This window comes from Poecilia mexicana, unplaced genomic scaffold, assembly GCF_051168715.1.
Source record: "Poecilia mexicana isolate PSO_F unplaced genomic scaffold, ASM5116871v1 scaffold_7, whole genome shotgun sequence".
Taxonomy (NCBI): Eukaryota; Metazoa; Chordata; class Actinopteri; order Cyprinodontiformes; family Poeciliidae; genus Poecilia; species Poecilia mexicana.
The window spans coordinates 6,356,311-6,381,358 of NW_028263376.1; the positions used below are offsets into that span (position 1 = coordinate 6,356,311).

The following is a 25,048-nucleotide window of genomic DNA, read 5'->3' on the forward strand; positions in this document are numbered from 1 at the left end:
CTAAACCAAGCAATCTAAATCAATGAAAACTAAGATTTTCTTCATAAATTTTAAGGCAGGTAAAAACCAAACACTTTTCTTCTGCTCACTACAGACACACCCAGAAATCTAAAAATTCAGCTTGACCCAGCAAATCAAAAACTAAACAAATGTTAACTTTTGTCAATCAATGAACGAGTTCGACCCGATCAAACTGACAATAATAATCTTCAGTGTGGAGGACATGACTGCAGGAAGAGGTGCAATATTTTGAGTGTATTTAAAATATTTTAGGTATTTAAAAATAAAATCAAAAGATTCACAAATTAAGCTGCAGCTTTTTAACCCTGATTGCCAAACGTCACATGACCATGTTTAAAAATCCTTCTCCAAACATTCCTTGTTCTATCTTAGTGATTATAACGGTAGTGATTATAGCTAGACACAGAATCTGATGTGTAAAAGTGACGTTTTTTACCACTTACACATCAGTCTTGTTTCTCTACACCAGCTCCTTGGCAGATAGAGCCTGTACCACGTGGAGCTGGTGTACAAGCCTGTAAATCCACCTTTCCATTTTTTTCCACTGTAATTGGTGGATTGAGGCGTCCGTCAAAAAAACTGAGCCAGTAAATGTGAGAATTTTGCCCTGATCTTTTGTTTTTAAAACACGGAGCTCTAAAACACTGCAAACAACCCTGTGCTGAAAGTTTTGATGCAAACTTTCTACAACAGAAATGATTGTTTTGAAGGCATTGTTTCGTATCTTTACATTGTGAAAAATTGAACGTTTTCATTCGTTTGTCCTTCATAAAAGATGGCTGAACTGACTGAAAAGTATTTTTCAAGTTATTTTACATTTCTGTAAGAACAGAGAGAACAAGAAAGAAAAGCCAATTTTAAGTCCTCAACAGCTTTGCTACAAAAAATACACAGACTTCTTGGCCTAATTACCTCGGCCCAAACAGTTGTAGCAATTTGTACCACGTGCAAATATTTTTGTAGCTTCATAAAAACCAAAAATGTCACTAAAGGGCACTTTCAATACAATAAACTTATAAATTCAAGGTGACTTAAACCTGGTGGAATTTATGGAATTATGGCACCTTAAAAGTAAAAAAAGAAAGAAAAAAAGGCTCTATTCCTAAAAACTAATCTAAACAGTTGAAACTCCAATGGTGGAAATAAAGAAAAACTCTAAGGGAGACTGAATAAAAATACTAAACAAAACCTTCACCAATGGTAATGGTAAGCAAAACACTGGAAATGAAGGGAAAAAAACAAAAAACAAGAAGTTCATATATATATTTAATCTGAAAGCAAAAAAGCATGAAAACAATACTATGTAATCTGAAGAATATAAAAATCTCCCAGTTCTGCGTTTAAGTGAAGTGCAAGTCCACAAACTAAGTCCAGTATTGATTGCCCTTTTTTACATTAGTGGAACAAAGTTTAATGGTAAACTTATTTTTAGACTTCATTTAGAGCTTTAAAAAGAAACATAAAATTTGGTTTAATCTAAGAGATTCTTAACATAACAAACAGCATTTTATCATAATAAACAGCATCAGAAGAGGCCTACACTAGGTTAAGCTTTGTTTTATCTGAAACTTTTGTTTTTGTTGGAATTAATATCTATGTTATCATCACGGATTTCACTGAATGCTTGTAACTATACGTCTGCAGATCACAGTTTTCTGGCCGATCACCAGGTTTGTGAGCTTCGATCAATAGAATTATTTTTCCCTGGAGTCGATAATGATTGTTAATATCAATGAAAGTGAAGTGTGACCAAGCAGTGAGTGTTACTGCTGCACTGACTGGAGTTTTCTGGCCGATCACCAATGTTTGAAAAGCCTGACCTGCCAATTTGAGCGATGCATAATTTTTTTTTTCTTTTCATCTTAAAAGTCATTAAGTATAACATCAATGTCGCTAAGTTGTTAAAACTCCTTTTGTTTGTTAAGCAAAAGAAGACTGGCTGATTTTCAGACCTTTGTGAAGGAAGATAAGATCAGTGGATAAGTTTGGTTCCATACAGATGTATCGGCCAACCGCTCAAATTTAAGAAAATCGGCCCAAATTATCAGTAAACTAATTATAATCCCATCTGAAATTTTGATAAAATCAGACACAACCATGATTAATCCTGTCAAACTCAACAGCTTCTTTTTTTAAAAGGTTTTGTTGGCTCTAGTGGCCTTTATTTGAAAGTAGTGCGACAGGAAATAGGGTTATGAGAGAAGAGGAAGACATGCAGCAAATGTCACCAGGCCGGGAATCGAACCTGCGACCACCGCCACGAGGACCAAGGCCTCAATACGTGGGTTGTGCTTTGCCCATGTGCCACCACAGCACCCCAAACTCAACAGTTTCATCATCAAGAACTCAGTAAAACACCAAAATTATGTAAACATTTCTCTTGTGTCTAATGCCTAATTAAAGCCCTTATGTTTGCCTTCCAGATGTTGGTTCTTTCTGTATTTCCATTTTTTTTTTCCAGCTCTGAAACAGTTTCATGTCCAAAACCTCTGATTTCCCTGCATTTCAACTTGTGCTTATTTTGAGCTCTCCATGGTTGCGGTTTACAGTTACCGTGGTCACAGTGGTTGAAGCATTTCATTATTTCTTAAGCCGCTGATGGTAACCAGTTGGTGCGATGCTAAAGCCTAACCATAACAATGAAGCAACCACGCATGCAGGAATATTTAGCAATCCTGAAGCATGCTGGGATGTAGCCATGCATGTCATAGTTTTCTTTAGAACATCCTTTCCAACTTTGGTCTTATTTAGAGAGTAGAGATCTCTGAGAGCCAACGGATGTGTCAAGAAAGACTGACACTGACTTGTGGGGGCGGAGGGGGGTTCCCTCCGGTCACCTTTTTACTCGGTTTGGATCTGTCAAAACTCCAGCTGAATGTGTGTGTGTGTGTGTGTGTGTGTGTGTGTGTGTGTGTGTGTGTGTGTGTGTGTATGTGTGTGTGTGTGTGTGTGTGCGTGTGTGTGTGTGTGTGAAACAGAGGAAGGAAGACGGAGACAGACGAGAAAGTGTGTGAGTCAGGGTCAGTTTCTTACAAACCGCACAGATCAAGTTTTACTCCATCCAGTGAATCATAAGAACTCCAGACTCTCACTGAACATAGCGAGTCCATGTTCCAGATATCACAGCGCCGGTAGAATACACATAGCTCTGCGTTGAGTCACGTGCCGTAACGGCAGTGATTCAGCTTTCTGTCTTTCTGCATTCGTAGCTTTCCGCCACTGGTGCATTCCTCCGCCGCAGCACACGATACCGGCGCACCGCAACACTTCCTCTGGGGTTCCCGTCAAAAGCTTCGCATGTGAGCAGGAATGCTGATAATCATGAACACAGGCCTGCTGCTGCATATTTTGGACAGTTCTCACTGTCGTCAGAAAAAAAAAAGACAAAAAAGTAAAACATAAATAAAATAAAAATCAGCAATAAACGGAGGCTTCTGGAAAGGGGAATGACTCGATCTGTCAACGTTTGTTGCGAGCAACATGCAGATCTTCTGAAAGCAGACTTTCATTCTTTAAACACGTCTACCTGACAGTATCTTCAGATGTCAGCAATATGCTCAAAATAAAATTGCAATAACTAATTATTTTCCATCATACTGTAGATTTATGTTTTGATTTCAAAGCAACATTAAAATGTATTCTGTAAAGTGAGCCGTAAACTAGTTCCATTTGGGTTTTTTTTTTCTGAAGCATTTATTATTTGTTTTTTTAAAAATAATGAAAATGGGGGAAAAAAAATAAAACCATTCAGGAAACCAAAAGAAGCACGAAAAAAACTGACTAAATTAAAGAACAAATAATCTCTCAGTAATATTTATTATTCAATGTCTTTAAAGGAAAATCTCTGCAAAAAAAATGAATGCAATATGATTGGCTTTTCTGTGGGAACAACAAAATTCAAATTTCAGCAAAATGTTTACTCCAAAAACTGATAATTAATATTTATTCTTAAGGTATGTTTATGCTGTTTATTTTCTGACTATAATGCTTAAAATTCACAACATTGTAAAATTAGTTTTCCTGTCAAGGTTAAAGGTTCCTTATTGGTCCAAAAAAGCAAAAGCATATAACTTACCTCCTTTAAAAAACTGGAGTAAAATGTTATAACCACTGAGAGGTAAAATAAGACGTTTAATACAAAAAATAGTTTGTTAGTTTTTCTGAAAAAGTGAAGAGAAAAAATGATCCAAACCAGTAAACAATCACTTCAGTTGCCGCTCTGTCAAATCTTTAAATTTATGACCCAAAATCTAGTTCAATTGGTCAGAAAAATAAAAATAGCTTTCCATGAATAATAAGGAACACATTAGTAAACACATATCAAACATATGGAACATGTACAAAACACTTAAAAATAGTTAAAAATGGAAAAATATTTGACAGACTGTTTACATTTGATACAAGATTTGTTTTTTTGCACAAATTCCTTGTCATTTTATTCTTTTGTTTTGCTGATATAACAGATTTAATATCATTGTTTATACGACAATACTGTAGACTTTTTGAGATTGTTGAATCAACAGAAAAATTCACACAATTCCTTACAACAATAATTATTGTTTACGATAGTGAAAAAATTTGAATTTCCGTTAATTATTTGCTGACAATCGTCTTAAGGCGACGTGAGAATTCGTTTCAGACCAAACAGGCCCAAAACCTGAAGGTGGCCTACTGTGGGCCCGGTTTCACTGCTTCTAACACTTGCTGTAATTTAAATTAAAAGGGCCCAGAAAATTCTGTCATTCCAACAAGTAAAATGTAAAATAAAATTTAAAAAAAAAATATATATATATATATATATATTATTAAGGAAATAAACATAGTGACATTGAAAGGTTTAAAGCAGACTTGAGAATTTATCTCTGATTGACAATCGGAGCCCAATCTGTGTAGTAACACATTCTCTGATTAATCTGTTAATATGTCTGAACATGTTTTTTTTTTACCAAAAAGAAAAACAAATCAATTTAATTTATTTTATGCTTTAACTTTTACATTAAGCTTTCACATTTGTTGCGCACCACTAAAAATTTAAACAAAGATTTTGACTTTTAAGAAGTTTATGTTTTAATGTGTCGTCACTAGCATGGCCAAATTAAATAAAACAAAGTCCTTAATATTTAGGCATTTACAAAATAAAAGCCTAAATACTCAGAATGACTAATATGATGAGATTGGCCTTGAAATAAACAATAGGCCTCAGTTCAGTCATGGCAGTAAATGGAAAAATAAGTTTAATCAAACCTATCAGTTAAAATTTCCATGTAACTTATTAAATTGTTAAAATGTAATGGTATGTACTCATTACCTGTCTTTATTATGTATAGACTTGTCTAATTTAAACACAAATAAACAATTACAAATAAGATGAACACATGCAGCCACATGCAGTGCTAATCAGTGAAACATGGATCTAAATGGTTCCAGAAGTTTTTATCCAGTGCAGGGCTTCAGAAAGACGAACAAGCAGCTTAAAAACAACAAAAACAACTTTTCAGAGGTCCAGTCTTTACTGTCAGCTCATCAACAGAATCTGGGTTTGTTTCTACAGCTGCTCAGACATGATGCTTCTGCTGCTGCGGTTGCAATGAAACCTTACAGAGTATCCAAACCCTGCTGGTCTGACACCTCACCAGAGGCTCTGCCAAACTTTAAATCACTTCTGCATTCAATTACCATCACTGATCATGCTGAATAGTCAGGATAAAAATTAAATAAGTTAGCTGCGCTAACCCTACAACACTGATTGTAAAAATTGGTTCCACTAAAGCACTGTGCAAAAACTGGGTTAAGCAGAAGCTAATGCTAACTTCACTAACTTCAGTTCAAATTTTATTTGCCCTTGAAAGAATACAAACAATGGGCAATCATTTTCACATTAGAATTTACATGTTCTATAATGCCTTTAGATATCCTGTTTATGTCCTTTTTATTTTTTATGTTTTGCTGGAGGTTTCTTGTTTGAAATAAAAAAAAGAAAGAGAATATGAGGAGAAGAAACAGAACTGCTGTGTAAACCCCATCAGACTAATAAAGATGAATATAAACACCAAAAAAATTTAATAGACTTCATAGACCCAAACTTCAACAGATATGTTAAACTTTTTTCAACAAAAAGTTTACAAAACAGTCAAGTAGCACTTTAGAATTTAACCGGAAGAAATTATTTAGCGGAAGCTAAGTGCGCTAAATACTTTCAAGTTAGCAAAAGCGCAAAACAATAGATAATAGACAATAGCTAATTTGCTCTGTTATTAGCAAATTAGCCAAAGTGGGCCCACCACTAACATTTGCTGTTAAACTACAACAGATAAGCCTGCCGTATGAAAATAATTAGTTTAGTCAGATTTATGAGGAGAACATCATCTGCTCTTGTCCTTCAACACCATCCTACCTGATTTTAAATACAAGATGCTTATAATTCGGTGGAGCATTTTATTTGCATTTCTAGAACAAAATAAATTTATGTGAATAGTGGAGTAGCTCTACATATTTTAATATGACCTGCATTTTAATCCACTAGGACATTGGCAAGAACAAGAATCTTATGATCTCTAATTGGATTTAATAATATCCCGTAAAATTGCAGTCATGGAATATGGTTTGTTAGATGATCAAGAAGGATGATTATTTAGCACCTTCTCAAATTTATGTTAACAGAACCCACTGGTAGGAGCTTTTTATGAATAGCTACAAGAAAAATCAGCAAACATCCTCAGTCAAGGACAATGCTCCATTTTACAAGCACTAAAATTTAATGGCTTCTTCCTCTGCTTTTGTTCCAGCTCTCTGTTAGGATGATGACTGTCAGAAAAACTGTCCAAGTTTGTCCTACAAGGTTACTTTATTCAACTACTGCTGTAAGGTGCTTCTGTTTCAAAAAAAAAAAAAAAAAAAAAAAGATGTTACCCTTTTCTGCTATGAGACATCTGAGAATGCTTTGACACCATCTGCTAAGCATATTATCTGATCCTGTGTTACACTTTCAGGATGTCCCAATCCAGATTTGTTTGCCACGATGCTGATCCAAGTAATTCAAGATGGACTATCAGCCTATAACAAGGTTAAATTTAATATTTCATATCTCCAAAAGCACATGGTTCAAGTTATTAAAATCCAAGCCAACTTCAGCTTATGCCCTTCAAGTGTTTTCTTTATTAGTTACATTTAAAGGACAAATACAAATAGCATTTCTTTTTGCTAATTTGCACATTTCTAAATAAATAAATAAATAAATAAATAAAGTAAATCTAAAGACTCGTCAACCATTTAAAACTACTTTAATGGTTTATTACTTTAGCTTGTCAGTGTTTATGTGGACAATATTTATTGCACTTTACTGCAGAGGTAACAAATTCATATTTAGGAAACTCAAAAGTTAAACTGAATCCATAAACAAAGGAAAGTATGACTTCTTTTTTCTCAGTGACACATTACAAATAACCTGAGATCAGTGAACAATCAATACAAGAAGTAGTTTTATATTGGTGACCCAGTATTTTCTGCAGTCAGGGGTCACAGCTATCTGTTGATGGCTAAAATCCCCAAAAACTTGAGATCTGCCTACGGAGTTGAAGGCAGAAAGCTGCCAACAACTCTGTATTTTAATAGTTCAAACACAAAATATATCTTAATATGCATTAATAAGCACAGTGGAAATCATTTAAGCACTCCCACAGACGTTAGCATCCACGGTCATCCTTATCTTGTGTACTCTTGGGAGTACAACCAATCAGCACCAAGGAAAATAAATGGTGTTTCTGGATTGGCTCCTCCCCAGTATTCACCTAAGTGTTTTTGCTTCTTAGATAATAAGGCTTCCTTTGTTTTACTATGGATCAGTGCATTAATAATGAGCTGATATTGAATAGTATAAGACACAACATCTTATTCTACTCAATAGCTTGTCAGATATTATATCTGACAAGCTGACATTTCTATTACCGTTTTAACATACATCATAAAAATAAAAGCTTCTTTTTTCTTTTTAATTGTAGCTTAACAGTCGATAAAAAGGTCTAATAAATGCTTCATATGATATTAAAACGCATTACCGCTAAGAAATCATCGAGGTAAGGAAAAACTTAATCAATTACTACAGACCGAATTGAAGAGTGCACACAAATAACGTGGGAAATGTCGGACACGAACACATGGAACGCATTTTGCCACAAACCCGAGTTATTTAAAGGCATCGGCTTAAAGCTGTAAACTGGACGCCGTCTGAGCAGTTTTCTTCTTGGTGCGTCACTCAGACCAAAACACTAAAAAGCAGACTGCGTGTTTGCTCCCTGAAAGTAGATGTTGGGAGGTTTTTGTTCGAACACATGCACATTTTTATTTAGTATTTAGTTGAAGTCGAGCAAAATCTGACAAAACTCGTCCTACTTTGGACTACAACAAGTCAGGTCTTAGTAAACAGACGTACCCAGGAATATTTAATGTCTAAGTCAAAGTAAATCTGATGTAGTTTGGCTTCTCTTAAATGGGAATCAATATTTATATTCCACGGGGAAACTGACTGCACAGCAAGTCACAAAAAAACAAGAAACAACAATTAATATTTAGCTAGAGGGCATGGCACTAAATTCCCCTGCTTCAACCAATGGAGGTCAAAAACATTAAACCTGACAATCAAAAACATATAGATGCTGGTTTGTCTAAAAACACAAACAATAAATAAACCAGTAAGTATATAACACTTAAAAACATTCAAATGATTTCGTATGAGAGAACAACACACTACTTAAGTCATCACACAATTTCCATAAATTGTATGAAACTAACAGCAATTAGACCTGTGAATAAATTAATACTTATATCTGTTGCTCAGTTTATACCAACTGGGGGAAACATGCTCTGCTTCTTAGCCTCCATTGTGAAATACATGGTCAAAGATTTGACCAATTACTGCAAAGTACTTCTACTCCCGATCTTCCCCCGCTCCTTCTCCCAGTCTGCTTTAATAACAGGAGACCTTCCTGTATTCCGAGGTCAGTGAGTGTGTGAGGTCAGGTACCAGTCCGTCAGTGTCGAGAGTCGGCCTGTTAAACCAATGCCATGTTTACCGCGCAGAGAAAAGCCTATTAATAAATCAGCTGCAGACAGCCTGGCGGAAGTGGCCTGGGGGCTGTAAACTGGAAGAGAGGGAAGGATGAAAGGCTAAACAGAGGGGGACAGTTGGACAGAGTAAAGAAAAAACATAGGTGCAAAAGAAAAAAAGAGAAATGAAGTGGTAAATAAATGGAAGGATGGAGTAACAGGAAACCAAGCATGGAAAAAACGGGGTGTGTTTCCCCGTGTGCATCGGTTAATGCATGGATGGATGGAGGTTCTGCAAAGCCGCAGCTGCCCTGTTCTTCCTAGAAAACGATCCGCAGGGGAAAGTGGCAGTGTGTGGTTCCAGCGTGTAGCGTCTCCTTACTATTTCTGCCAGGCACGCTGCCCAAGCCATCAGGAAGCAAGCCCAGGAAACGTGTGTCTGTGCTAAAAAACCGTACATGTCTGCGTAATAACTATCAAATTGTGGAGTTATTTACAGTTTAATTAGCCCAGGAAATATCAGTGTGGAGTGGTGTGTGAGTATGCTACACACACATTCAGATGTCTGTTTTCAATCAGCATCAGTCCTAGATCTGTCACGGCTGACAGCTTCATGCTGGAAATACATACTGCTCTATTTACTCGGATGTTCAACGGACCCCTGCTGCTCATGGGGGTTAGGAAACACAGCCGCCCGCCAATAGCTAAAATACACTTGCAAAGGCAATTTACTGACAGTATTTCATAAGAGAAGGAGCCCATATACAATGAAGCCCCCGCCCTTAAAGGGACCGTGAATACCTAAAATCCGTAAATACTTGAGACCTCATCTAAAACAGTGCCAGTTTTAACAGTTCAAACACTAAATATACCCTAAATACGCATTAATACACACAATGGCAACCATGTTAGCACTAGCGCAGAAGCTAAAATCTATGGTACATAAAAGGCTCTGGATTGGCTGCTTTGCAGACATCTGGATGATAGTGTGTCAAGAAACATTGCGTTGAGGTATTTTAGCTTCAAATGCTTCCTTTTTGAATATTTTAGATTGGATCAGCAAAAAAAAAAAAAAACTGCAAATAGGTAAGGTTTTCCGCAGAAAAAATTAAGAGTTACGTTCCACAGAAATATCCATGAATACTGAACCATGAGTAAGCATGGTTCAGTATTCATTTTACCAATTTATAAATTAGCAATTTTGTGCAAAACAAATAATATGGAACTGTTTAATCCCATATTTCATAAAACAAGTTGGCCAGAGAAAAATAAAATGCTAGTTTGCTTTTTAGATTCTTTTGCTGCTTCATTATAAATTATGATTTTAATAAATAAACTATACAAGGGTTCACCAATTGCAGTTTTCTGGCCGATCACCAATCTTTAAAAAGCCTGAACTGACAATTCCGATTTTGACTGATACCGATTTTTTTGGTCTGAAAAGTGGCTAAGCTGGCAACAGTGGGGTGACTGTCGTTAACCGTGCATGTGCAGATGTGACCTGGTGGGTGGGGCAGTCAGTCAGTTAGCCCTCTCTCACAATGGAGCAAAAGGGAACAGTGGTGGATTGTCAGACCTCTGTGGAGGATAGGATTGGTGGAATAGATCAGCTTCACATTTAAGTATTTGGGCTGTGACTAACAATTATTTGAGTAGTTTATTGATTGTTCTGAAGATTAATCTGATAACAATATGGCACATTATAAAGTTTATTTATCCACTTTCTTAGACAATATTAGAAGCATAACACACAATGCAAATGAACAAATTAGGGCTGAAACGATTCCTCGAATGATTCGAGTACCTCGATTACTAAAATTTATTTAGTAATCGAGTAATTAGTATACTAAATTAATTATAAATTAATTTAGTATAAATTAATTTATAATATTTCATTTTAGAAATTTTTTTTATCCGATTACTCGATTAATCGTAAGAATAATCGATAGATTACTCGATTACTAAAATATTCGTTTACAACAGCCCTAGAACAAATAATTCAGTTCCTTTTTTAATTAAGAAAATAAATATTTTATTGCCTAAAATGCAACAACAGAAGTTATTTAGTAAATCTGAACCAGGTGGAGCTAAAACAATACAACTTTAAGAGTTTAGTCAGAAACATATTTACACAAAAAATGTTTGTACAGTTTTTGACTTAATTACTGCTCTGAATGTATTGTTTTTCTCAGTAGATAGCCTATTTAGACTGAGTACTCTAGTTAATTACTTGATTACTAAGTTAGTAGACAATTAAAAAGCAGCAGTCCATTTTGTTCTGCACAAGTCCTATGGCGTCAATGCAAAGCATAGAGCGTAATGTTTACTATAGTGAATCTGTGTGACATCTGTTTTACTTAGGCCTGCCACAATAAGCAATAAATCTATAAATCGCATGATAAGTTAAAACACACTCAATTTCCATCTCCATGATTTATTGTTTTTCTCTTTTTTTCTCTTTCTACCAAAACTGGGCTTCGGTCTTGCCCTGGTTCTTTGGTCAACTAGCTCTTTTTTTGAAGGACAATTTTGGTTACATAGTTAATAATTCGTTTTATTTGTTGTTTCTTTTGTTTTGTTAAATTATTTAAAAAGTCTTCCAGTTCCAGTGTTAAGTGTTCATTCAAATTTAAAGTTTACTGATATTTGAGAATGTGGTCTCAACACTACAATATTATTGAGTATCACAATAACGTCTATGACAAATTATCACCCAGAAAAATTTGTTATTGTGACCAGCCTGATGTTACTGCCGCTCCGGGATGTCGCATAATTAAGGCGGCGCCGGCAGAATGCAGCTCTGAGTCCGATGTTACCATCTCACTTGTTGTGAAAGAAAATCCCCGGTCCAGAGGTTAAACTCTAATAGGAAGCAATTTAACACATGTAACTTGTGTGTTAAAATGTAGTAATAGCCATATGTGTCAGTGCTACAGAAACAATTTGTGCAATCTGGCATTTCCCATCATGCAGTATGAGCCAACTAAATGTCATATTGTGCGCTCACAGTCCGATACATTCAAGTCTTGTATGGTTTTTGAAATCGTACAGCTTGACAACAAAAGACAGGAGTAGGCCAGTTACTGGTATCAAACTATAACTGAGTTTTAAAAAATGTTACATTCTCAAAACCACAAACAATTTCCTGTCATACAGTTTCTACGGTTTCAATTCCTTTTAATCAGATGCAAGAGAAATCGGCTGAATGACGGCAGTTTCTCTGTCGCGCTGCTTTGGGTCAAAATTTAATAATAAGTTAATAGTGATTACATTTGCAATTCTTTGTGCAGTTTCACTGGCAAATTGCTGAAGAAAAAAAAAAGCCTGATTCTCTTGCTTACAGGAAAGACAAATTCAGGTGTTTTGAAACACGAAAAGTACAGACGGTCATACTGTGGATCCATCATGGAGCCCCACCCAGCTCAGCTTTTAATACCTCCTCTGTGTCTTGGAGAGCAAAATATCACCAATAATGAGGTTAGTTTGAAAGTTTATTGAGTTATAAAGGAAGCAGATATAAAACAAAACCTCTGATAGTTGATTTTAGAGTTTCTTTTCTCTTTTGCCGTTTTGATTTTTTTTTTTTTTTCAACTAGTCACTGCACTCCTGAGGAAAACACCAGCAGCCACCCTCCACAAGTAAATCCTTAAATGTCTCACATTTGTTCCAATGCCAAGCACTTAATGAATTAGAAGTGGGACTAGATTAAAATTTTTAAATGAATTATTTGCAGGTTCTATATTCAATTAATCACATTTTAATCAAACGCTGTGTACCAACAAAATAAGTAACATTTTCAGGCTGTGTGGAGGGAAACAAAAGAGAGGGGCTACTAGGCTGCTTTGACGAAGGAGGATAGAGCCCTCTGACTCTATCCTAAGTCAGAGGGCTGGCATAGGATAGAGGTGAGGTGAGGATGCAATTGTAACGCTTTTATTAAATGCGCAGGTCTGACTGCAAGGTTTAGTGTTAACCACTTTGTAAAATCAGAAATAGGTACGGCATGGAGTCATGATTGGGTGGATAATTGATGCAACTGATGCAAAGAGCTTTGTTTATATTACTATTTATTGCAGTGGAAATAATAATGATATTATTATTATTATTATTATTATTAATAATAATACTAACAGCAAAAACTAAACAAAATAAATTGTTCAAAAGAAACAAGGACGGGGAAAAAACAAACCAACAAAGAAATAATCAATAATACTTCAAAACCAAATGTAGTTCAAAAGTCCAAGAGCAACGGGAGAATTGTTCTTTTCCTTTAGATACTCCCTTAGAGTTTATTTTGTTTCCTGTGTGGAAAGTATTGTTTGGTTTTCCTGTGTGAAAAGTGTCGTTTGGTTTTCCTGTGTGGAGAGTGTCTGTCTTTTTCCTACCACCAGGTGGTGTGTGGGTAGCTCGCCATCCTCCGTCATCAGGCAAGTCGATGAAGGGGGAGAAAAAAAACCTGACCGTCGAGTAACAGATTGTCTGAGGAGGTGGATGCAATGTTAACTTGTTCTCATCAGAATGGTATACCAGGCGTCAACAAAGCCCAGCCGCAGATCCTCGAGTTTTAGGGATGAATTTGTTCAGCGATGAGTCGAGTTGGAGATTTGAGATTGTTTTATTAACAACCGACGCCACAACCAACAGTGAGCAGCAGCACAGTGGAAACCCGGAAATACACATGAGGGTCCCAGCTGTTAAAGGGACGGCTTAAAGGGAAGGTGGTTGGGACGTGGCGGTCACGTGGGTTACACAATGATGGTGGAATGACTGTACCTGCTGGCCAGGAGGAGGATGTACTGGGGGAGAGCACTGGGGAAGAGCAGATGTAGTAATGGTGGCGGGTGAAACATAATGGCTAAATCTATTGAAAAAGTTATTCAGTTCATTAGCTCTCTCTTTACTTCCTCCCTCTGTGGTAGTTGGAGCTTTGTGCCCAGTAACGGTTCTGAAACCATCCCAGACATCACTTTAGCAGTTTTCCCTCATCTTCTGCTCCACCTTTCTCCTGTAACAGTCCTTTGCCTTCCTCAGACGATGTTTCACCTCCCTTTGTGCTGCCTTTATCTTCTCCTTATCTTAGTCCTGAAAACTGCCTTCTTCTGGTTAAGGACAGCATTGAGGCCTTTGGACCAGGGAGGGTGTACTGGGGCTGTATATACACCAGGTTAGGGCTGAAACGATTCCTCGAATGATTCGAGTACCTCGATTACTAAAATTCCTCGAGGAAAATTTACCTGCCTCGAAGCTTCGTTAATTTATGTTTTATTAGTTAGCGCACCGTGTTCTGGCCGGGACTTCATTTGCGTTGCGCGGAGCTCTCACTTCCGCCTCTGAGTTGTTGACAAAAGCTAAGTCTCAGCGGCATAAAGTCCAATCTTCAAGATTGGCCCGTGGGGATTTTATTGATTGATGATAATGCCCGACTTTTTATCGTTTTTGGGGAACCAATAAGCATCCTTAATATGACTGGGGGAATGCCTGAAGTACGGCAGCATTTCTCCTCCGGGGCTGCTGGTTGAAAGCGAACGGCGGGAAGAGCGCTGAGGTGAGCGGATAGCCTGAACAGGGCGGGCGGCTGAGTAGCTGATGCTTACCGTGTAAATGTAGCTTTACCGACGAACCGCACAATAAATTTCATATCCCGGTCTGAAGAAACGGGTGGCGGAGCGCATCGTACATGGCTGGTAGATGAGTTTCTGAGTGTGACCAGTGAAGGTGTCGTAAATATCCCGTATTGCTTCCCCCCATGTTCGTCCCCCGGTCTAACGGTTCGTCAGTCCGCTGGTCTATTTCCTCTCCTCCACCCCATCTTACGTTCGTTCATTCGCCCTCTCCTCCCACTCCAGGCGGCATTTCCCGTATTTTCAAACCCAAAGCGTGTCAGGTTAGGTGGCAAGGTGAGTTTAATTAATCTATTAAACTCACTGAAGATGAATACATAAACTAAAAGCTGGATTGTAGACATTTTTTATAAGCATATTTGTGAGCCTGCCTCTTTGTTATTAAATTCAATATAATTTCAGATTTTTCTATAACTTTTCTTCTGGTTAACTTAGAAAGTGAGCTATTATTGTTACAGGTTAGTTTTCTAAACTACAAAAAAGCAACTGTTAGGGATGCTCAAATATGAAAAATTGGACTGATATTGATATCTGATAGTAACACCGGTATTATGCCAGATTTACCAATATTTCATTTTATAATTTTTTTTTATCCGATTACTCGATTAATCGTAAGAATAATCGATAGATTACTCGATTACTAAAATATTCGTTTACAACAGCCCTACACCAGGTTGTGGTCTGATTTGACCAATGGGGGAAGGGCAACAGCCTTATATCCATCTTTTACATTGGTGTACAGTAAATCAATTATCCTGTTTTTCCTGGTGGGACAATTGACAACCTGGTGAAAAGCAACTAGAGTGGAGTCCAGGATGACATGATTAAAATCTCCAGATATTATTATGAGGGCTTCAGGATGTTGCAACTGAAGTCGTGCTGTGACACTTTGTATATTTTGACAGACAGCAGCTGGCTCCACCCTCGGTGGGATGTAAACACAGATGGAGATCACGTGACTGAACTCCCGGGGAAGGTAGTAGGGACACAGGCTGACAGCCAACAGCTTTAGATCAGGGCAACACGGCTCTACCTCGACAGTGACATGGCAGGGTTACACCAAACGGTCGTTAACGTAGATGATCAAGATCATCTTTCCACATGCCTTCAGATCCCTATCAGCTCTGATTGTTGTAAATCCATGCAGATCAACGATAGCATCCAGTATGCTGTCAGTTAGCCATGTCTCTGTCAGGATGAACAGGTTGGACTCACAATACGTCCGCTGATTCTCCAACGCGGACATCTCATCCATCTTATTGTGTAGCAAGTTGACATTCTCTATGATCATGGAGGGAAGTGATGGTCCGATTATCGGCAGGCCTAGCCTTTAGCTTAGCACTATTTGTGTTTGTGGGGCGATGATTGCTGTGTCATTCAGTCACTAATGCTAATATCGATACTGATATCGGCCCCTGCTGATGTTGGTGCCAATATAAAGAGCATCCTTAAATAGCACCACAAAATAAAGTGATATTTCTTATCACCCACCCCTGAGGTCCGTAGTGCCTTATTTAATTCAGTTAATTTTGTTTTTGAAAAGTTTTCACACTTGCATAAAAACATATCTAGACTTCGGTTCATATGAGATTCTCAATCATTTTGGGTAAGATCACTTTGGTTTCACAATGTCTGCACAAGAAAATAAAAGCAATAATTACAGTAATGTCTAATTCAGTGGTTCCCATTTCTGGTCCTCAGTGCTTGCATTCCTTTTTCTTTTTTTTTTCATGCGTCTCTTCTCCAGAACAACAGATTCAGATGACTGCAATGGTTCCTCAGCATGCTAGCGGTTGCTAGGTGTGTGTTCAGTAAAGCAGAGAAACACATAAAACACACAGGACAGGTGGTCCTGTGGTACAGCACTGAAAACCATTGATCTAACTGTAACTTCAAAACTGAAAAACAATTATTCCAACTTTGCCTTAAAAGAAAAAAAAAAAGACGAAAAAACTAATGGTTCCCACGGTGACAATAATGTTACATATGTTGTTCCCATGTTTGGGTATGGACAGACTACCTGCTGATAGCTCTGCTAACTATAACTTTAAAATCATGAAACTTAATAAAGGGCAATGCACCATTAGTTACCACACCATGACTGTTTGTATTTTTAGCAACTGGAAATATTTCCAAACAGCTGATTTATCTTTTATGGAACTAAAGGGAATATTTTAGAAACCTTCCTTCAGCCAGCTGACAACCAGTGCACAGCAACTGCAGAACCTTATGCACCACAAGGTTTGAGAAAAGACCTGTCGCTAACCATGTTTTCATCAACGTTTCTTATGTGCATTATGAAGTATCACATTAGAAAAGGTCGATAGAAAAAATTCAACATAACTTCCTCAATTTTACAAAAGACTTGAGATGGTTGAGGAGGAGATTTTAATATTACATTTAAGAAAGCTTCAAAGATCAAATTCATGCTTCAGAAACACATTTATTCTGCATTTTTCACAGACTTTGCCACACATTCAATAAGCTGGTATTTCATTTTCTGTCTTGTTTTCATCTTTTCAGACCTTCAGTTCTTTCGCTATCCATGGTCTGACGTATGACATTTCCCAGTTGCTAGTGATGGAGTGGACTGTGATTGTTGTATAGCTTAACTTACCCTTAGACATCCATCCAGTGCTTGTTATAGCAATGCTTTCTGCCTCTTTCTGGAATACTTACAAATTTTTTTGTGCCTTGTTTGTCACTCTATTATACTGATAGTTCCAACTATGTACTCAAAATTCTGCCAAACAAATTTGATTTATGTGTAGTAGGGCCATCTTCTATCAGCAACTTCTGCAGCCAAAGGCATTGTGACCGCAACTGCCAAGTATTCACCAGATAGCCTGTACCTCAACGAGAAATATTGTGATGGTTTAATATTGTGAGATCCCGCATGACGAGACCTTGTTACAGGCCTACTAAAAACACATTTCTTGTTGCCTCCTTGTCTAACAGCACAGAACATTCATACACAAATCCCTCCCATCTGTATAAGAGTATGCAAATAAAAAAAAAGTACAAAAACCCTGCATGCGTAACTTGTGCAGGAATGGCCCATATTCTATGGCACTTCTCCTGCTCTCAGCTTGCCGCTGTCTGCAGAAAATAACAAATAGTCCGAGCTTCTTCAATGAGCAACATCCATCCATTCTGGCATGAACCCAGTGTCCCTTGCTCCCTCACTCTGCCTTCCCCTGCACACCCCAGCCCCATCCCTTCCATTCCCTCTATAAAGGTGAAGAAGTACAAAGAAAGGGATCAGAGCTTTTCCGATTCTTCCCTGGTTATTAACCACCATTTGCTCCCTGGAAGGGCAGTCCCTCCCATTAACCCAACTGATGCTCTTTTCTCATGGAAATCAGCCTGCTGTTGCAGCCACCGCCACTGCTGCCACCACCGCTGCAGCCTGCAGAGGTGCAAGGAATTGTGGGGGGGATTTGACAAGGAAAAGACCTCCCCAGACTCTGAAACTGCTCTCTTAGTCTCTCTCTCTCTCTCTCTCTCTCATACGCATACATACTGGGCATACTGGGAAAAGAAAAATGCACATATCTCCCTAACAGAACTATGTGGTGTGTGTGAGCATACTAACACAGAGGCAAACGTGAAACGTGCTGACTCCCAACCACAGGGGCATGGAAGTAATGTACAACAAGCCATAGAAGTTAATGAGAAGAAGCTGACTTCACGCAGGCAGGAATACAAGATTTGGGAGAGCAGAAAAAAAATGGATATCATCCGGCATTTTATGACGACACGGAAAACATCGAAGGAGATGAAGACCCGCTTTATCCTTTTAATCCTCAGAGCAAACCCACCCACAAGACACAACTGGAGATTAGGACTTCCAAGGGGACAGTCGAGATAGTTTTCACCTATTAAATTCACAAAGTCACACTTAAACTTTTAAGACACACACACACAAAACCACATCCATCTGTCGGCGCCTCGGAAACCACCACAACAACAACAAGTGCTACCTCACACAACGCGCCAAAATGCTCGAAGAAAAGAAGTCTCCAAAATCCCTGCGGGGCAGATCCATCACCAACGTTTGGGTGGTTGTGATGAGAGAGGGGCAAACGTCAACACATGGGTCTCAGCTTGCACCGAAACCAGCAGAAACAAAGCCATTGTCTCATGACAAACTCACTTCCATTTCCTTATTATGTAGCCAGAGGCTTTGATGGTACACTGAGAGCTGCAGGGGGGAAGAGATGATGAGTTGGATTTTAAATTATATTCCAATCTGAAAATGTACCTTAAATGGTGGCACTAAATGTTTCTCATATTGGAGAATCCTTTAAGGATCATACTGCTGATTTTGGAAAAAACCAAATGCAAAAACCACTGCATCGACCTTGCAACTTGTTATTCAATCATCTGTCAAAGTAATTCAATACACTTTGATACCATCAAACCAGCAGATTCCCAACCTGCTGGTTCCAGTTTTTACAAGGGATGCACTGATCCACTTTCTTCATTTCCAATACGGATATAAATATCAAAGGTTTAGTATAAGCCGATACCGATCCGATACAGAAAAACAGTGCTGAATTGACCTTAAACGTTATTTGTTTTTTTAAAACACAGTCATAAATGTACTGAATTACAAATTTCTTTCATAACTCTGCACCTGTGCAGCTCACTTGCATACACCAACAGAAACACAAGCTTGGTCAAACATGCAAAAAAACACAACTTTAATTTGTTCAGTCAGCGCCATTAGGAGTAGAACGGCCAATGTAAAGTAAATAAAAAAAATTTGAAACTGACAAAAACCATAGATTGACAATCTTGGTCAAACATGTAAAAAAAATAGACTGCAAAAAACCTTTCAAGTGGTTCAGAAAGTGCAAAAAAATAAAAAATAAAAAAATACATAAACAAAACGACAGAAACAAGAAATAAAATTAATTCTCTGAAGTGTCCACAAAAAAAGCTGCCCTTCAAAACAAGGTCAAAAGACTGAAGACTTTTGGTAAAGAGAGAAAAGAGAAAAACAATAAATCATGCAAAAGAAAATGATTGAGCTCTTTTTAATTTATCGATTAATTTATTTATTGCTTATTGCAACAGGCTAGATGTATTGTACTTTTTTTTGCTATTTTATTCAACTAAAAAAAAAGGAAAATCAAAGTAAACACTGCTGATTAATGAGTTTATAGCTAAATATGGTAGAAGTTCTTTGTTTTGATATAATTAATAAATTTTAGAAAAAAATAAATAAATAAAAGTCTGATCACTAGTGTCTGCCCGAACGATCACCAAATGAAAACATATCTGATTCTGATTTCTGGCCCAGCCACGGCAGAATCTCTAAATGCTAAGGTGTGAAAAACTTTAACATAGTTAAAGTGTCTTTCCATAAAATTTTTATTGTTGCATTTCCTTTCTTTATTTAAAAAATGAGATAAATACATAAATCACCGTCAGGTGATAACTTTTAAATTAATATTTTTGTAAACCATTTTTTTGCAATTTTCCCCATTAAAAATAAAGCATGTACACATTTTATTTATTTGTTTTAACAGTGATTCTTGAGAATAGGGACAAAATGGGTTTTAATTTTCCCATAATTTTTTTTTGTTATTTCTCAACCTTATGTATGCAAATAAGACAAATAATGTTAAGGAAATGTAAAGATGCTAAGGTGCAGGCTCCCAGTTGCAACATTTTTTAAAAAAAATTATATTTTTAATCGACCTGACCTAGAAAGTTGTCATCACCATCTGACAAAAATAAATAAAAAATCATTTTTAATGACCCTATTAGTGATGTTTTTACTCATTTTACAGACAAATGCTTCTCAAGAAACAAAAGAAAGATTATTTAAAACCAAAAACAACAAAATGTCCATCTGACGGAGTTGACACTGCATGACGGAGTTGACAGAACTGAAGGTGGTGACAAACTAGTGAATAAAATGAAAAACTTGGTACATGTGAAGTAATGCAATTTATGTAAAATACATTAAAATGAATTAACTGCACATTTAAGTGAGATTTGACAACAATTTCACTGAAAGAGTCAGAAAAACTCTGATGGAGTTGACATCTGACGGAGTTGACAAAAAGCCAAACTACCTCAATTTATATGATGTTATTCTGAAGGAGGCCATATTGTAGCTCATCAGGTCCATGAAATCTTTACATTATACCAAAATTAAGCTTTTATTTCACAAAATTTTATCAAAGTTTTGTAAATTATCAGTTATGGAGTTGACACATCATGGTTGTGACAAGCAACTTAGGAATAAAACAGAAGAAAAAACTAAAGAATAACTTAAGCTAACCGGAGCTAACTAGCCCTCTCAGCAAAGGAAGAGAAAAGACAACGTCATGGGGTCCTCAGAAGTTCTGGTGCCCCCCAATAATGCCTGATTTTTTTACATTCTTTTCATTTCTGACGGTGTTGACAAAAACTAGGGACAAATTTCAACGGAGTTGGAAAATATATAAAAATGATTTTTAATTCAATTTATTGATACCTCTATAATTATTTATATGACTACTTATACTTAATTGTCACAATATATAATTTTAGTATTTCTTTAATTATTTTAAACTATTATAATGTATTGATTTCTGCTCCTGGACAAGGGCTTTTACAGGCATCATCCACCGACTACAATGTTTAAAATAAAAAAAATATTCAGCAAATACCAGGAAAATATACATTGTTGTGCTCACATGACCCAGGTTAGTTGAGTCAAATATTTGAAAAAATTATATTTTGTGTATATTTTATTCAAATTTTGTGCTTTATCCATAGGCCTGTTTTGTCCCTATTCTCAAGAATCACTGTTAAACAATTGTGCTTCAAAAAAGAAAATACTTTCCAACAAGACAATAACTATCCAAATCTTAATTCATAATCAAATTAATATATTCAGTTTGTGTTTTGAAACACAAATATTAAGTATGACCTTTCCAATTAAATCAAAGCATCACTTTAAAAGCCGGTCTAAAGTTTTTGTGTGTGTATATATATATATATATATATATATATATAGCTTATACCTAATCAAATGAGAAATTAAAAAAGCAACAGAGTGTTAAAACAATCCACGTTTGGGTGTGTGAGGGGCAGGTCTCTGTTTTCCTGTACAATCCCAGGATGTGTGAATGCAGCTGATGTCATGAAAACACCTTAAATAACCCAAAGTTCAGAGCGAGTTCATGCTGTTTGGCTCGATGAGGAAAACGAACAACAGTAATCTTCTAATGAACTACAGAAAACATCCCAGCAGCAAAACTGGGGAGAGGGGAAAACACGCAGAGAGGAACAGCGCAGCGCAGAACAGCAGCTTCTTTAAACTTCAACTCTTTCTGCTCGTTTTCACACTTAAGTGGCAACAAACCCTGCGGCAAATGCAGCTATCAGTAACAAGTGCACAAGCTGGGTCCACACATTATGAACCCAACAACCCCTTCCTCCCCCCACCCCCATCTTTTTTTTTTTTTAGAAGGCTCCTGCTTGTTGTTTACTCTCTTGCAAGGCGAAAAATTCTCTTCGAAAAATCCGATCAGGAGGCACAAACCACCGCGAACGGTTCGTTTTGGAGACAATAGCATTAATATTAAATGTGAATATAACAAAGAATGCATGTTGCGGGCCGCTTCAGTCAGAGTGCAACTTTCAGCCAAGTTTTCTCCTCTGGACTAAAGCAACACAAACAACAGGACGTTCAGTCCGCCCCCCTCCTCCTGTCCTCTGCAGCGCCAGGCATGCCACACTTCAGAATTATTCCCAAACTGGTTCCGACTCACCGAAATCACCCCCAAAAAATAAAAAATAAAAAAAAACTCTCAACAAAACGTGCAACTGCACCGTAGTTTCGTGGAACACAATCAGCGTCAGAGTTGATCAAACTCAGCAGACTGATTTTAAGCTGCCAAAAAAAGAAAAAAAAAAACTGCGAAACGAGTGTTTAGGGAATCGGATCATGCGGGCCGTCCGCAAGGGTCCTCCTGCACGTCAGTCTGCACAAGTTCACCTCCAGCCCGGAAAGTTGCCTCAAAGCCTGCACGTGCACGCGTGAAGACGGTCATATACGTTACAGAAGAAGGAGAAAAAGGGGGGAGAAAGAAGCAAGTTTACTCACCGAAAACTTTCCAGCACCGCATTAGTCAAATTCACATGGAGCCCCGGCGAGCTTCAGCTTCCATTTCTGCCCCCCTCCCACCCACGCTCCACCTCCGGTCCGGAGTACAGTCCAGCCGCAGCGGTTCCTACGTCTCACCGCTCCCACGCTTCCCGTTTTGTCCCGTTTGATCCGCGCGTCGGAGACTTTTATTATCCGCTACTGGGTCTGCTCTGTATCCGAGGCCCGAGAGTATGCCTGGCTCTGCCTCTCAGGCTGCTGCGGAGTTATGGGGCGGCATTGTGAGAGTGTGACGTCAGGCCACTTTCACAAACTTTTTTTTTTTTTTTTTTTTGGAACCAGTCACAGCAGCATGTATTTACTGGTGTTTTCAGCTGCCAGTCCTCCCCGCTGCAATTTGTGACCCAGTTTAAACACCTGCAGCTGAGCTTCTTCCACAAGCCTGCACCTTCTCTTCTGCTCAACAACAATACTTTTGTTTCTTTCTTTTTTTTTTCTAATATTTTTCTAATATTGAAAGTTATTGATATTTTTTAAATAATTGATTGGTCTCAATTGCTTTCAGGAGAAGATATTTCAAATTCTAAGTTGGAAAAAAACGACTATAACACCCTAATGTTGAAACATAGAAACCGTAAAGTCACCAATCCCAACGCGAAAAATTCAAAATGGCTCCCGCTCATTTAACACATAGTTATTGCTGCAGTAATAAACAGGCTTCTTTGCAATGATTTTCGGAGAAAGAATCATTTCATTAGTCACAAACTTAGTAATACACAACATATTTCAATGAGCACATTCCTGTAGAGCCTGAACATGTAAAATATAGAGAAAGGTGTGCTTATTAGATCGTTTTGCTAATAGCAATTAGCCTGGTCGCTTAGCCAATCCCTGGTTTACAGATTTACGATTTTCTATCCACAGAATAATAAATTAAAATTCGTGTATTTTAAAAAGTTTGATTTGCTTTTTAGATTTAAAAAAATAAAGTAAAACTAGTGGAAAACACAAACAAAAAACTGGCCCATATTTTTGACACCTTCTATAATTTAACTTGCATTAACAAAGGTTCACCCTGTGACTTCACTGCTCATGTATGGTAGGGATGAACATTTCACATTTTCAAAACCTGTTTGTTTTGTAAATCTTTGTTCAATAAAGAATGACTTAAAAAAAAAAACATTTGAAAATGAAAATAAATATAACACTTTTCCATGTTCAAACCGATTCGTCTTTAGTTTACATTTGCTTTGACCTGAAAACAAATTTGGGATGTTACAGAAGGTCACTAAAGAGAGAAAAACAGCCTATGTTTTCAATAAGAATTTTGTTTCAAAATATTTTTATTTTTATTATTATTGTTACTCGTTTCTTATGAGAAAATTAATACAAAAAAAGTACACAAACCCAAAAGCAAGCAACTTCCAAAATATTTAAAAAGACATTTAGATTTTTGGGGCCTTAAGATGATTGTGTGTGTTTTTTTGTTTTGTTTTTGTTTTTGTTTGTTTGTTTGTTTGTTTTTTGGAGGGGATTCTAATAATTTATTATTCTCAGATATATTACCTAATTAATGTCTTCTTAAAGGCTTTTCTAACAAAACTGTTAAATTGTGACTGCTAAAACATGTTAAAACAAAACTAGTTAGTTAGGGGTTTTTTTATCCATCATATTTGTTATAACGTTTCCCCCCTAACAACAAAACAAATTGAATACACACAGGCCTCGGTTAAATTTAAGTAAATACAACTGAAAGTTTTAGTTTTCTTTATTATTTTCTGGCACTCTGCAACTAAATTATAAATTATACTAAATCATGTAAGCTGTATAGTTTACAAGAAGATACGTTTGTAGTAGTTAATTTTGTAATTTAATTCTTTTATTCAAGCAATTTTACTCTATAATTTTATTACTTTTAAAAATTAGCTTAAAGGCGTTGTATGATGTTTTAAGGTACTTTTACATAGTCATAAATAACTATGAAGTCATTTATGACTTCATAGTTATTTTTTATTGTATTTTATTATAATATCAACAATGTATTCTTATTATTCTTATTCTTATTATTATTCTTATTATTATTCTTATTATTATTATTATTATTATTATTATTATTATTATTATTATTATTATTATTATTATTATTATTAACTAAAAATAACATGGTGTTTCCGTCCCCTGTGTTCTAGCAGAGGTGGTCTCTCCCGCCTCATATATGGGCCATATGATTTTCGGGTTTGGGGGGTGGGTTGG

General features: G+C 36.9%; 1 protein-coding gene across 2 annotated transcripts in view; it reads right to left on the reverse strand.

The window, feature by feature from the left end:
* plagl2 (pleiomorphic adenoma gene-like 2) overlaps nucleotides 1-23,658 on the reverse strand; it is a 55,603-nt gene extending 31,945 nt beyond the window's left edge. For both annotated transcript variants that reach the window (XM_088006930.1, XM_088006929.1), the window contains exon 1: nucleotides 22,796-23,658. The gene's annotated coding sequence lies outside the window, so the exon portion shown is untranslated. The remainder of the gene's footprint in view (nucleotides 1-22,795) is intronic.
* Between the last annotated feature and the right edge of the window lie 1,390 nt (nucleotides 23,659-25,048).